Below are 12,134 nucleotides of genomic sequence, written 5' to 3' on the forward strand. Positions count from 1 at the left end.
CTGATATATGTTTATATGGAGGCACTAACAGAAAGTTGACATGTGTGATGTGTGAAAAGTATAAATGTTTGCAACCTGTTGCAATAAAGTGATTGCAGACTTCTTGCAATCCTGTCCCTGCTTTGAAAGAAGATTCTATGTCGCTCTGGCCATCCTGACTTTAACAGCGGCATGTATCCATAGCCTCTTGTCCCATCAGTGGGGACTATTGAGAAGGACCTGGCTTCCCTTTTCCTCATTCCCTCTCTTCAGATATTTATACAAATTGTTAAATCCCCCCAAGCTCTTTCAGACTCTCCTCATATGACCAGTGCCCTAGTTCCTTAGTTATCTTTGTGGTCCTTTGCTGGATTTGTTTTGGTGAGTCTGTATGTTTTTTATACTTTCTTTCCCCACTTATATCTTAGTTTAATTCCTGTAGCAAATCTTCGCTGTCTGATTCTCCTGCAGAATCCTTCTAGAAAGGATTGGTTTCTAATTCTAGGCAGCAGACACAGTGGAAAGTGGCAAGTCAGGAAAATTGGCTGAATAGCTATAGTCAACACTATGCTGAAGGCCTGAGGTCAGTGATTAAGTTTCCTGAAACCTAGAGGGACACTCAGAAAACACAAAGCCATCACAGAGAGTGTAATGAATTCTCTGAGTTGTTAATTGTGAAGAAACTGTTGAGGTTCTCAAGCATAATGTTTTTGGGAAGTAGCGGGGAGGTTAGATTAACTGAGGATCTGTCTGAAAGCAGAGTTATTGTGAAAGTTTTGTAGAACAAGAGACTGAACAAACAGTAAGAATTCCCTTGGGCTGCAGACAGTTTTGAACCTCTCACTTAAAATTCTATTTATGTCTGAAAAATGGAGGATGGCAACTGTGATACAAATCTTAAGAAAAGCCTGAGGTGTACAGCGAAGAAACTAGAGGCTTGTAAAGATTACTGGACTCATGGAAAAATTTGATTTGTATTTGGGAAAAGCCAACATGACTTCTGTGAAGTCCTTCTTCAGAAAAACCTTGAAGCTCTTTAAAGACTTAAAAAAAATGTGGATATTAATGATCTGGATAATAATAGCCTCTCACTAAATGCTTTAAGAAAATTAAACATCCCTAAGGAAGGAGAAAAGTTGTGATAGCATAGCTTCTGCATTCTTGGCTGTGCTTATGACACTGCTGCTTTTTTTTTTTACCTTCCTTAGGTGGAAGGAACTACCCCTTCACATGTCTTTAGTTCATGTTTCAGAGGTACTGAAGTTTTTATAATTTAAAATGGACTTTCAAGAGTCAGAAGAGATCAAGGCAGAAACCAGTGAAACCCAAAATATATGATACTTATTCTGGGACATTATTTTTTCTTTATAAGGAGAGAAAAAGATTTTGAATAAGTAGGAAAAAATTCATAAAGCAAGAATCATATAAGAGGTTTTAGGTTACTGATAATTTCCAGTCAAAAATACTTTTTAATCTTCTATTTCAGGAATATAGTGAGACATTTTTATTTCAGGCAAAGGAGTTTTAGCTGAAGATCTGAAAGAGCACAAGAATTTCAGAGAAGCTGATCTAGTTGTTTTTTCTCCTACTAATAATGCTGGCATATGAATACAGAATACTGTATTTTTGCAAAGGTCACTAACATATATAGAGTCATTCCTTTGGTGAGACAATTTTTTATCACATTAATAAGTTACATTTATCATTGTCTTATAGTTATCATTTCTATGAAAACATATTATTTAAATAATGAAAACCTTGATCAAACTTTGAGCCAAATTAGCTTCTGAGAGATTTGATACTTTGCTTCACTGAAATTGGTAGAAGAAATATGAGAATCAGTGTCTTTGCCTCTAAAGGTACACTCAAACTTTGTTCTATTGTCTGATTTCATCCTATGCCTTAAGGTTTCATTTGACATTTTGTGAAATTTTAGATCTCCCAGTTTGGGCATTCCACTGGATTCCAACCTCCCTCCCAACTCTCCTTGGGTCAGTGATACGATAGTATACTGAAGCAAGTTTGGTAGACAGTTCCCAGTCCAAAGAAACTCCATTTTAAGTAGTGTCCTTTTCGTGCACTAACAGATGTTCTACAGATGACTCTCTTGTCAGCCTTGTCCAGAAAACCATATTTGCTACAAAAAAAAGTATTTAAATAATCAATTTCGATTTTTTTTATGCTATAAAGTCAGAATAAACTATGTAGACAAAAACGCATGTCTTAATTTGTAATAGTTAGCCCACACTTTAAAAAGTGTAAATATTCGCATTAGTAGCTACTAATTATAATGCATTATTTGAAAACAAACTAATAGCTTGTTTATTTTTATACTTTTGGGACAATTAAATACTGAAAACTATTAAAATCAAATTATTTCCTCAAATCTGTTTTGTAATGTGTATTTAGAGGTGGGAGTGGTGTTGAGAGGTTGACAAGACAATTTACCTTATACAGGGAGAGGTAATTATCCCTTGTCAATTAGATACTAAATCACTGAGCTACAAGCAGCTGGTGATGCATAACTATCATTATAATTTCAGACTGTTGCATCATTTCTCCTAGTTTTATTTAGCAGTTTCAAAGGCAGGATAAGATACTTTTATGGCAAGAAATTTAGTGAACATGTGGAAATTTAAAAAAAAAGGTAGAATAAAGGGTACTATAATTTTAAACTGCAATGATGGTTATGCACCACCAGCTGTTTATAGTTCAGTGATTGAGAATATAATTGACAAGGAATAATTACTACCTCTTTAAACAGGGTGAAGAGTGCTTTTGCTGTGATAAGGTTGGAGAACGGCCATATGAGGAAGGACCCAAATGTCTGACAGAAATAATTTTGTCTTTTCCTTCTGTTTAATAGCTTTAATGTTTGAGGCTGAATTCTGTTCTGGATTGTATCTACATATCTCCACTGGCTTCAGTGAGCTTGCCTTGGTGTAATGGAATTTGAAAGAGTGAACTGACTTTGCACGCATAATTGAAGCAGTCACGATGTATTTGCATGATGGTCTGGTATCGCAATCGAATACAGACCTTATGCTGTGTCCGTGTTTAAATGACAGAAATCACAGAATCACAGAATATACTGAGTTGGAAGGGACCCACAAGGATCATCGAGTCCAACCCTTAGCCCCGCACAGGAGCATCCCCAAGAGTCACACCATGTACCAGAGAGTATTGTCCAAAGGCTTCTTGAATTCTGTCAGGTTTAGTGCTGTGCCAATACCAAGACCAAAGGGTCTATGACATTATGTGACAAACTATTTTCCCTTTCTCCAACTGAAGAGTTTCTGGTTGATAGATGACAATAAATTTCTCAGGCAAGTCAGACTGTCATGAAAGGAAAATACCACTGAATCATCTGACAGCACAATTTGAATAGTCATTGAACTAAGGTCATGGGACCATTTAAATATTTGGTTAGATATGTCATTTGGGCATGACATGAAAACTAAAATGAAAACATTACCTTGACGTAAGAAAAAATACCTTAAAGTTATTTGGATACTTGTAGAAAAATGGCATATTACATAAGGGCCGCTACCCAGCACTGAGAAAGCTACAAAGCAGTATTTCATGCTCTCTTCGTGTCTATCTGCTTTCCCTTTGAAAAATCCTACACCAAGACAAAGGCAGAAAAATGTTAAATTCTTAGAAGCATCATAGAAGCATATGGCCAGGTGAGGAGAAAAACCTCTAGAGTGATATTTTTATAATCTTATTGCAGAATAATAATCCCATTGTTGCCTGGTGTATACAGCAGTCAAATAGGTGGGCACATTATATATAATATGCTACAGTTCTTTCATTGATGATTTCGTTAATTTATATCGGTCAGCCCTTAGTCCTTGTTTTGCAAACCTTTTCCTCCGTAACTGGATCACTGAAGTTGCTCTTCTATAGGCAAGTTTTCTTGGCCCACAGGCTTTTTCTCCCAATTCCTCTTACTGCATTCACAGCTGTGCATGTAGAGCAATATTTGGTCTTTAATATTCCGTGTGTAGCCTCTCACTCCTCCACATAGTACTGGAACCTCAGATCGATCTACCATCAGTCAACTAGATATCTTTTTTGACATTACTGTATTCCAATTATTTGCTTCCCATTGATTAATTGCCCTAGAATTTTTTCTCTCTTTTTGGTTTATTACATTTCTCAAGCAACCAGATTTTTATCAAGTTTAAAACATGTTCTTACCTTTAAAACTGGAATAGATAAATATGTCTGAAACTCTGGAAGACAGCTAGAATGAGCAACTTGTGTAACAGTGTTTTCCATGGTAAAGGTAAAAGTCTACCTCTACTTTTACTAGGAAAGGTGCTTCCTTGGACATTATAAGAGAAATGAGATAATTAATTTTTTTCAGGAAGCCACAGGGGTTTCAGCTCCAGGTGTAGTATACATAACTCTGAGTTTACTTTCATTAATATATACAGCAACTTATGTGTATGTCATGTCATGTCATGTCATGGCTAGGCTTCATGAACGAAGATTTGGGAAGGGCTCTACCCACATTTGCTACAAGCGCGCTGGTGGCTAAAGAGGTCAATACGAGATAGCCACGTCTGGTAGCAAAAGGCACAGTATACAGCAACATATGTGTATAGGAACTATATGAAACAACCTACTAGAATAGAACCTGACACAAAGACCTCTTTTTGAGGAAAATATGAAAAGAAAACTAACACATATAACATGATAGTCATCCCATTTTATTCACCAATAGCAACCATTTAGAGTGCAGTGTGAGAAACTGTAAAAACTCTTCATAATTATCACAATATTCCTTGTAATTATCATAATTATCTCACTGTCTTTAAGCTTCAGGTCACAAGAAAAATCCTAAATAAGAGCGGTCAGTGACCTAATGGTCACTTACTTGAATTCTTTTATGAAGTAACAATTGCCTATCTCATCACAGTTTCATCACTAAAGGATTATTAAGAAAAGGACTATGTGATAAAAAAAAATGAAGAGAAGCCACTGACTCTCTTAGTTATGTAAATATTTATATCATCAGTTATAAAAATATTATTATAATGTATAATTGTCAATTATAACATATCAAAATAAAATTTTTCAGCCAAGGGCTAGATCCCTATGTGAATTCAAGAGATCCTTGATACAGCTGAGAAGAGATGATGAATTCAACACTGATGAAATTTAAAGCTCCTTTCTACAGACTACTTATCTTTTGAACTATAAAGAATACTGCAGACTGAAATTGTTGTGGTCAACACAAACTGACAGATTAATAAGCAGATGAAAATCTGGTCTTCTGCATAAAGCATTGTATTTAATCAAGAAGCAGAGACAAATGTAGTTCAAGTCCATTTTTAAGCTGTATTAATTAAAATATAATTCTCTTGCATCCCAGTAAAGTGTTCTTATCACTTAGTTGCTAGCTACAAGGAGAACAGTGGTCCTCCCAACATCTGTCTTAAAACATGGAGCCCTTCTCTGTAGGGAATTTCAGACTTATCTGTGCTGTGTGTCCCAGGTGACTGGAAGCATCAGACATTTGGCTCATCCAGGAAACCTGAGCTCAGAGACAGGCACATTCAACTACCTTTCTGTGTGCTTAGCGTTTTCATTCACCTACTCCTGCTTACTAGATGAGACCTTGACAGATGTCACAGACTGAGGTAGGTTTTCGGTCAACTTTCAAAGACATTTTTTCAAATACTGGCTTAAGTTATTGCTGAGTTACTGCTGAGTGCTAAAATTGTAATTGTAATGTCTTATAGTTAACTTAATTCATTAGACATTTTGGGTAAAATAAGGCTACAGGTAAGATATTGCGCAGTGACACATAAGTTTTCTGAAACACTATTTGTAAAAGAAACCAATTGCATTGAAACTTGAAACAACTTATCCTTGTAAGACATTTCTATTCTTAAATGAAGTGTGATTGGATCTAAATTTGCACTTTTGGGTTATTTAATAGCATTTGTGATTTGAAAATTTTGATTTTTTTTCTTCCATAATACGTTTATAGAGAACAAGTAACTCTTCTGGGTTTCTTTTGCTTTCTAGCTGACAAGACTGCAAGGTCATACATTGATATAGGATGTTAGCTGTCACATTCTTACTTTGTTACCCTAAAGAACAAGCTGGTGGATAGTGATTCTGTCCCATTTGCAAGATGTTGATGCTTCTTTAAGACATTTTCTACATTATTCTTTTGGGAAATCATTCCTTTTATGTTTGGACAGTCTATGGTTCACTGCAAAATGTCACATGAAATCAAAGGACCTATCAAAATGAAGACAAGCTACTGAGATAAATTTATTAAACATACTTTTTCCACAAGACATCTTTTGAGGTTTTGTCGTCCTTTGCCATTTGCATTATAAAAAACATCAAGTACACATCATTATAAATAAAACCTTTAAAAAGTAATCAGATGGGTATTTCAGAAGTCACCATTTTTGTTCCTGTTCAGAAAATATAATAAAAGTGCATTGAGGAGGAACACTGAAGCTGAAGAAAATAAAAGGGAAAAAAAAACCCAGAAAACATAGTAATTTTGAATTAGATTAAATTTCACAAAAAGTGATACTCTGATTTATACTTCTTTGAACTCAAAAACAGAATCCTCTGAACTCTTCTGGGGTAACACAGAAAGGCATCAAACTGATTAACCTACTTTGCCACCCATGAGAAAAATATCAGATAGAAGAGGTGTAAAACAGCCTGGCACTGCTGCCTCTCTACATTTCCTACCTTTGCCCAGATTTACAAGATTTCTGTCTGCTCTTTTCCCCAGACATTTGAGGTCCCTCTGAATGAATTTTAAGAATACACCATTCTGGTGTATCAACTACTCTAATGTTTTGTCTTGTCTGCAAACTTACTGAGGGTGCACTCCTTACATCACGTTGTTAAGTTCATTAATGAAGATGTAAAAACAGAATTGGCCCCCGTATGGACTCCTGGGGTACACCACTAGTGACTGGCCTCCAGATGGACATCATGCTGCTGCTGATCAGCACCCTCTGAATCAGGCAGTTCAGCCAGTTTTCAATCCTTCTCATCTCTTCAGTCCCAGTCTTAGCACTGTGATGACATGATATGCTTTGACATAGCCTGCTCTCTCCATTACCAATGCTAGTTTGTCTCTCTTCATGGTGCTGAGCTAAAGTCTAATCTTGTGACTGCTGACAACCTGCAAGAGGGAAATGCTGTGTTGCAGGCAATCAGCAATACTACCCAAATATATTCAGCAGTATGCATCAGTGTTTCTATATATGCCTGTAGAGAGCAGGAAAGAGGCAGAGAAGCCCAGAGAATGTGTTGATTTATGATGAAAATTCATAGTGGAAATATCTGAATGTCATCTCCATATTAAGCTGAAAGGAGGAACCAGGAAAAGTAAAAGAGATGACAGCTCAAGTTTTGAGGCAAGAACATAATCAGATGTCAGAAAAAGTTCAGAATGTAATAAATTTCACAATATTTAGCTCACAGAACTGAGTAGAGTAGAATAAGAATCTGTGCATCAGAGAGAGTTTGGAACTGAGAACAGGAAAGAACTGGAGTCAGACAGACAATCAGAAGAAAAGAATTTAATCAATACCCAAGATAACATTTTAGGCTCTAGGTACTCTTCAAGCTCATGGTCTTTTTGGGGACGGCATGGGTATCTCTGTATGAAATTTTGGTATGGTACTGGGGGGGCCTTCTTTTGTCTCTGGAGGCAAATGGTTGCAAACAGTCATTCCACTTTCCCAGGGCAACAGTCATAAATTTTCAGTGAATGCCATTTACTAATTAAGATACATGCTTACATATACCATAGCAACTAGCTAAAGTTGAGTCTGTTGTTGTCTTTATTGCAATGTGAAAATTTGAGCCTGAACAGATTACAGGAGATCTCAGGATTTTCTCTATGCTTTGATCTTTGCATCTGATTACAGAAAGACTGGACTGCACATGCTCATTCATTTGCATGAAGAGAGAGAAACCTAATCCCAGGGCAGGAAAACCTTATCTATAAGAAGGTGCCCCCATAAAGCCCAGGTGGCATCACCAGGACTTTGGATACCCTGTTAGGTGGATCGATGCTGGACCCAGGACTGACGATCCCCTTCCCTTCCCCATCTCATCTCCCTTTACATTTCTCTTTTTTCCCTCATTCTTTTTATTCTTTTATTTTTATTATTACAGGGGAAAAATATATACCAATTTCCATGCCATGTAGTTTGATAAAAAAGCTTTCTGAGCTTTTTTTGGACCCTTTTGGCTTTTGTCATTCTTTTTCGACCATGGGCATCTTCAAATCTTGAGTGTTCCTTTCTGTGGAGTGGGACACAACCCTAAGTATTTTATATTTAACAAAATAATAGTAACAAAGTGGTACTATCTGCTGAAAGGAAGGTGTTAAAACCTGTATCAGCAGTGTACTGTCCTAGATAATATATATGAGGATGAATAATAGAAAGTTTGAGCTTCTGTATGGCTACTTAGAATACTTGTTAAATCTCTCTGTGTTTCATAATGTCAGTACACTTCCAGCTTTTCATTACCAACCTCTGAAGTTGCAAAGCAGATGAGTTACTATCTATATATCATTTTGTTCATTAAAGCTGTCAAATTACTTGCAATGTGTGCAGGAGAAGCTTCTGGAGAAGCTAATGATACTGAATTGAACTCTCAAACTAGAGAAGTGAACACCTATATCTGTCACAAGTCAAACTTCTAGCACATGGATTTCCCTTTGGATGCTGCACAAACTGTTATAGCAGACTATATGACATGTCAAGGCATGCCAAAAATCACTGTGACAGAACATTTCAAATACTCCTGCTCTCAGTATTCTGAATTAAACCACTTTTGTCCTTGATCTCTCAGACTTTTCCTTACACAATCAACTGGTGATGGTTACACCACTTTGCCATCACTGTCAAAGTTTTATTTGCTTAAAACAATATTTTAATGTACTTTGAGAGTCTTTCATGTTTTGTTGATGGATGTACCGCATCTAAAATTCATTCTAAGATGCCGGAAGTCTGGTAGATTACTTCAGTCTAGGATGGCAGAGATATGTGAAGTGAATGAAAACTGACAAACTATATCCTAAGACCAATACTGTAAATGAAAGTAGTAACTGCATCTGACACCTAAGGAGAAAAAAAAAAAAGACAGCATTTGTGGCTACAGCCTTAGAACATGATAAAAAGATCAAGAAATGCACCATAGATGTTAGACCTAAAAATTATAGTCCCTGATAAAGAATACTGAATCATCTCTATTGCCCTGACTCAAAAACTGTCATCACGAATTTACAAAAATTAAAGCCATTTTGTACTTTACCTGTCTGTCAGTATTTCCATGAACTGTATATAATGAGAAATATGGTAAAATACCATTTCCAAATAAATAGAAGGAGGAAGTTCTACTAGATATCAACAAAATAAAAATAGAAATAGAATTAAAAGGGATTATAGAAGTTTACTTTTCAGAAGAGCTTCCAAGAAACAGGAAAAAAGAAAAAACAAAGAAAAATTAATATTTTATTTTTCCAAGGAAAAATGTCACATAGTAAAATGGAATCATTAACTAGAGTTCTCTGTTCGAGGTCTGAATGTAAATCAGCTTTGTCATATACACACAATGTAATAACAAAAGGTTTATGGTACCAACTGACTTAATACTTTTTCACAAATAACAGGTTGCATTCTTTATGTCACCTTAACACTGTCATAAAAGGTGTGTGCCTTACGTATTTTGCAGCTTTCTTACAAAGTCATTAAGGTTAAAATTGAAAAAAATGCTCATAATATCTAAGACGCAATATGTTGGCAAATGATTTACACTTAAATATGTTAATTAAAACTAGCTATTTTTTATGGAAGACATTTTATTAAGTTTGAAACATTGCTAGAATAATGAGATTCATGTGGAAAATAATTTTGCAAAAAAGGGAATTGTAAGTATTCAAGATTTAGGGTTAATTCTTTCTGTACACACAATTTTCAAACTGAAGTCAACAGGGCAGCAAGGAAGGCTATAAAATTTTTATGAAACATTGGTACTGAACTTGACTTAATGTACTTTGTTTTTTCAATTTATAGATGTGACACAAAATATAAATATAAAAGAAAAAGGATTTATTCCTGAACTGTTAATATAACAAAGCAACTCAAAGATATCATCTCAATTTTTAATGTCTTCTGGATTGCATGGAAAAAATCCTAAGCTTTTTCTCTAGTTTCCTGTATATAGGAATGATAAGCAGGTTTTTCTCATAATTTAGTCACTTTTATTTCATTTTAATTGTGCTCAGTATTATATAAATGTTATATTTTATTAATCAATAAGACAAAACCATTCCATACAGCTATTACGTAATCCTATTTTAAACATTTACATGTAAGTTTAAGTGGAAAGACATAATAATTTTTTTCTTAACTTTTATAGGAATCAAATTTCTTCGCTCCAGTTCTTCTATTAAACCACAGGGATTTTATAAATACAATGGAATACTTCTTGGTTTTTTTTTTTTTTTAATACATTGTCACCTGCATAAGTAGTGTGTCCCATAAATCCTCTCTATGTATGAAGAATGACCTTTTCAAAAATACAAATGTATTAGACATAGCCTCAACAATATACATACTACTTTTTTAAACTATAAAAACATAAAATGAGACCTGATCTATGACTTGCATTTTCAGAAAAGCAAGGCAAACACCAATACAGTTAGCACAAAAACACCTCAAAAACAAACAAAAAAACCAACCAACCAACCGAATGAAAAACTTAACATGATATCAGAAGGTAGTTTGAGTTTCCTACTTGAAATCGGACATCTTAGGAATTTTTCATAACATTTTTAACATTAAGACCCTTCTTAAAAGATTTTTGCAACTCTAGTAATGAAGGTAGAACAATGGAATCATGAACAGCTACAATTTTGCCTTGTCAATCTACTTAAGAAGTCACTAGACATGAAGGCAAAGAAGAATAACTAACAAAGTTATCACCAGTTTTGCATAACGATGTGAGACTAAAAGAATTAAGTTCTACAAAACATGAATCAGTTTCCATGGTTTAGGCAAACATGATTCAAATGCTTAAATGTAATAGTAGTTTGAGTTACTATTTATTTTTTTTAATTTCATATTTGAACTAAAACCCCAAGTGATGTAGCCAACACTTCTTTGTTGGGTTTGGTCTGCTTTTCATCACATGTTGTTGAAAAATGGCTCAGATCAATTCATACATAATCTTATAAACTGTCAGGGAAAAATTTTAAGAAAGCCTCTGACCAAATCAAAACACTACAGAACTCTTATTTTTACCCACAGCTTCTAAAATACTGCTTACATTCAAAAATGACTAAATTAATGAATCCAATGTTTTGCTTGGTTACTGACTTTGAAACACTCACATAGGCTGAAGTTTTTGGGCACTTCACTATTGCTGTGATTGACGTGATAGAAAGAAAAACAAAGAAAAGATGTATGACTTCTCCTTATACAATGGGGTTTCTGGACAGACAATAATCTTTTTTCCAAACCTTCATTTTTCTTTGTCTCTCTGCCTTTCTTCTTCTTGTGTCACTGTTAGAATAATAGAACTGCAGCAAAAATAGCAGTCTAGAAATTTCAGTGTCTGTCATTAGCTTGAAATCTTGCAGTATCCTCACAGTTCATGTGATTAGAGATTTTTTTTTGGACTCTGATATACAATTTTTATTTGCAGTAAATGCCTAGAAAACTTGGAATGTTCTTGTGAATTGAACAACTCTATAAAAAATTACTTTGCCACAGCTGTTAGTTGTCTGACCCTCTTTCTAATGTGTCATATTTATATACACCAGAACAGAATTTAAGTCAGACATATTTTGTCATGGGTCTCATTGTAAGGCCCTGGCAAAATATGTACTTAGAATTTTTATGTCACTTATAGTCTCTATATTTAGCAGTGTATATATTTGTCACAGAATACTATCTTAATTTTCAATATTTATTCAAGCAACAGAAAAACAGTCTTTGAAGTGAATTGAAATCTGTCACAGCTTTTCCTGAGCTGCTAAGTAAGCTATATTCTTTACAAAAGTGCTTACTCAAAGTATCTACAGAATGATACAGAAACAAGTAGTAAGGTTATGTTTTTGTTGCATAGTAAATGCCATGATACCA

This window comes from Neopelma chrysocephalum, unplaced genomic scaffold (assembly GCF_003984885.1).
Source record: "Neopelma chrysocephalum unplaced genomic scaffold, ASM398488v2 Primary Assembly neopelma1_80b, whole genome shotgun sequence".
In the NCBI taxonomy this organism is placed as follows: Eukaryota; Metazoa; Chordata; class Aves; order Passeriformes; family Pipridae; genus Neopelma; species Neopelma chrysocephalum.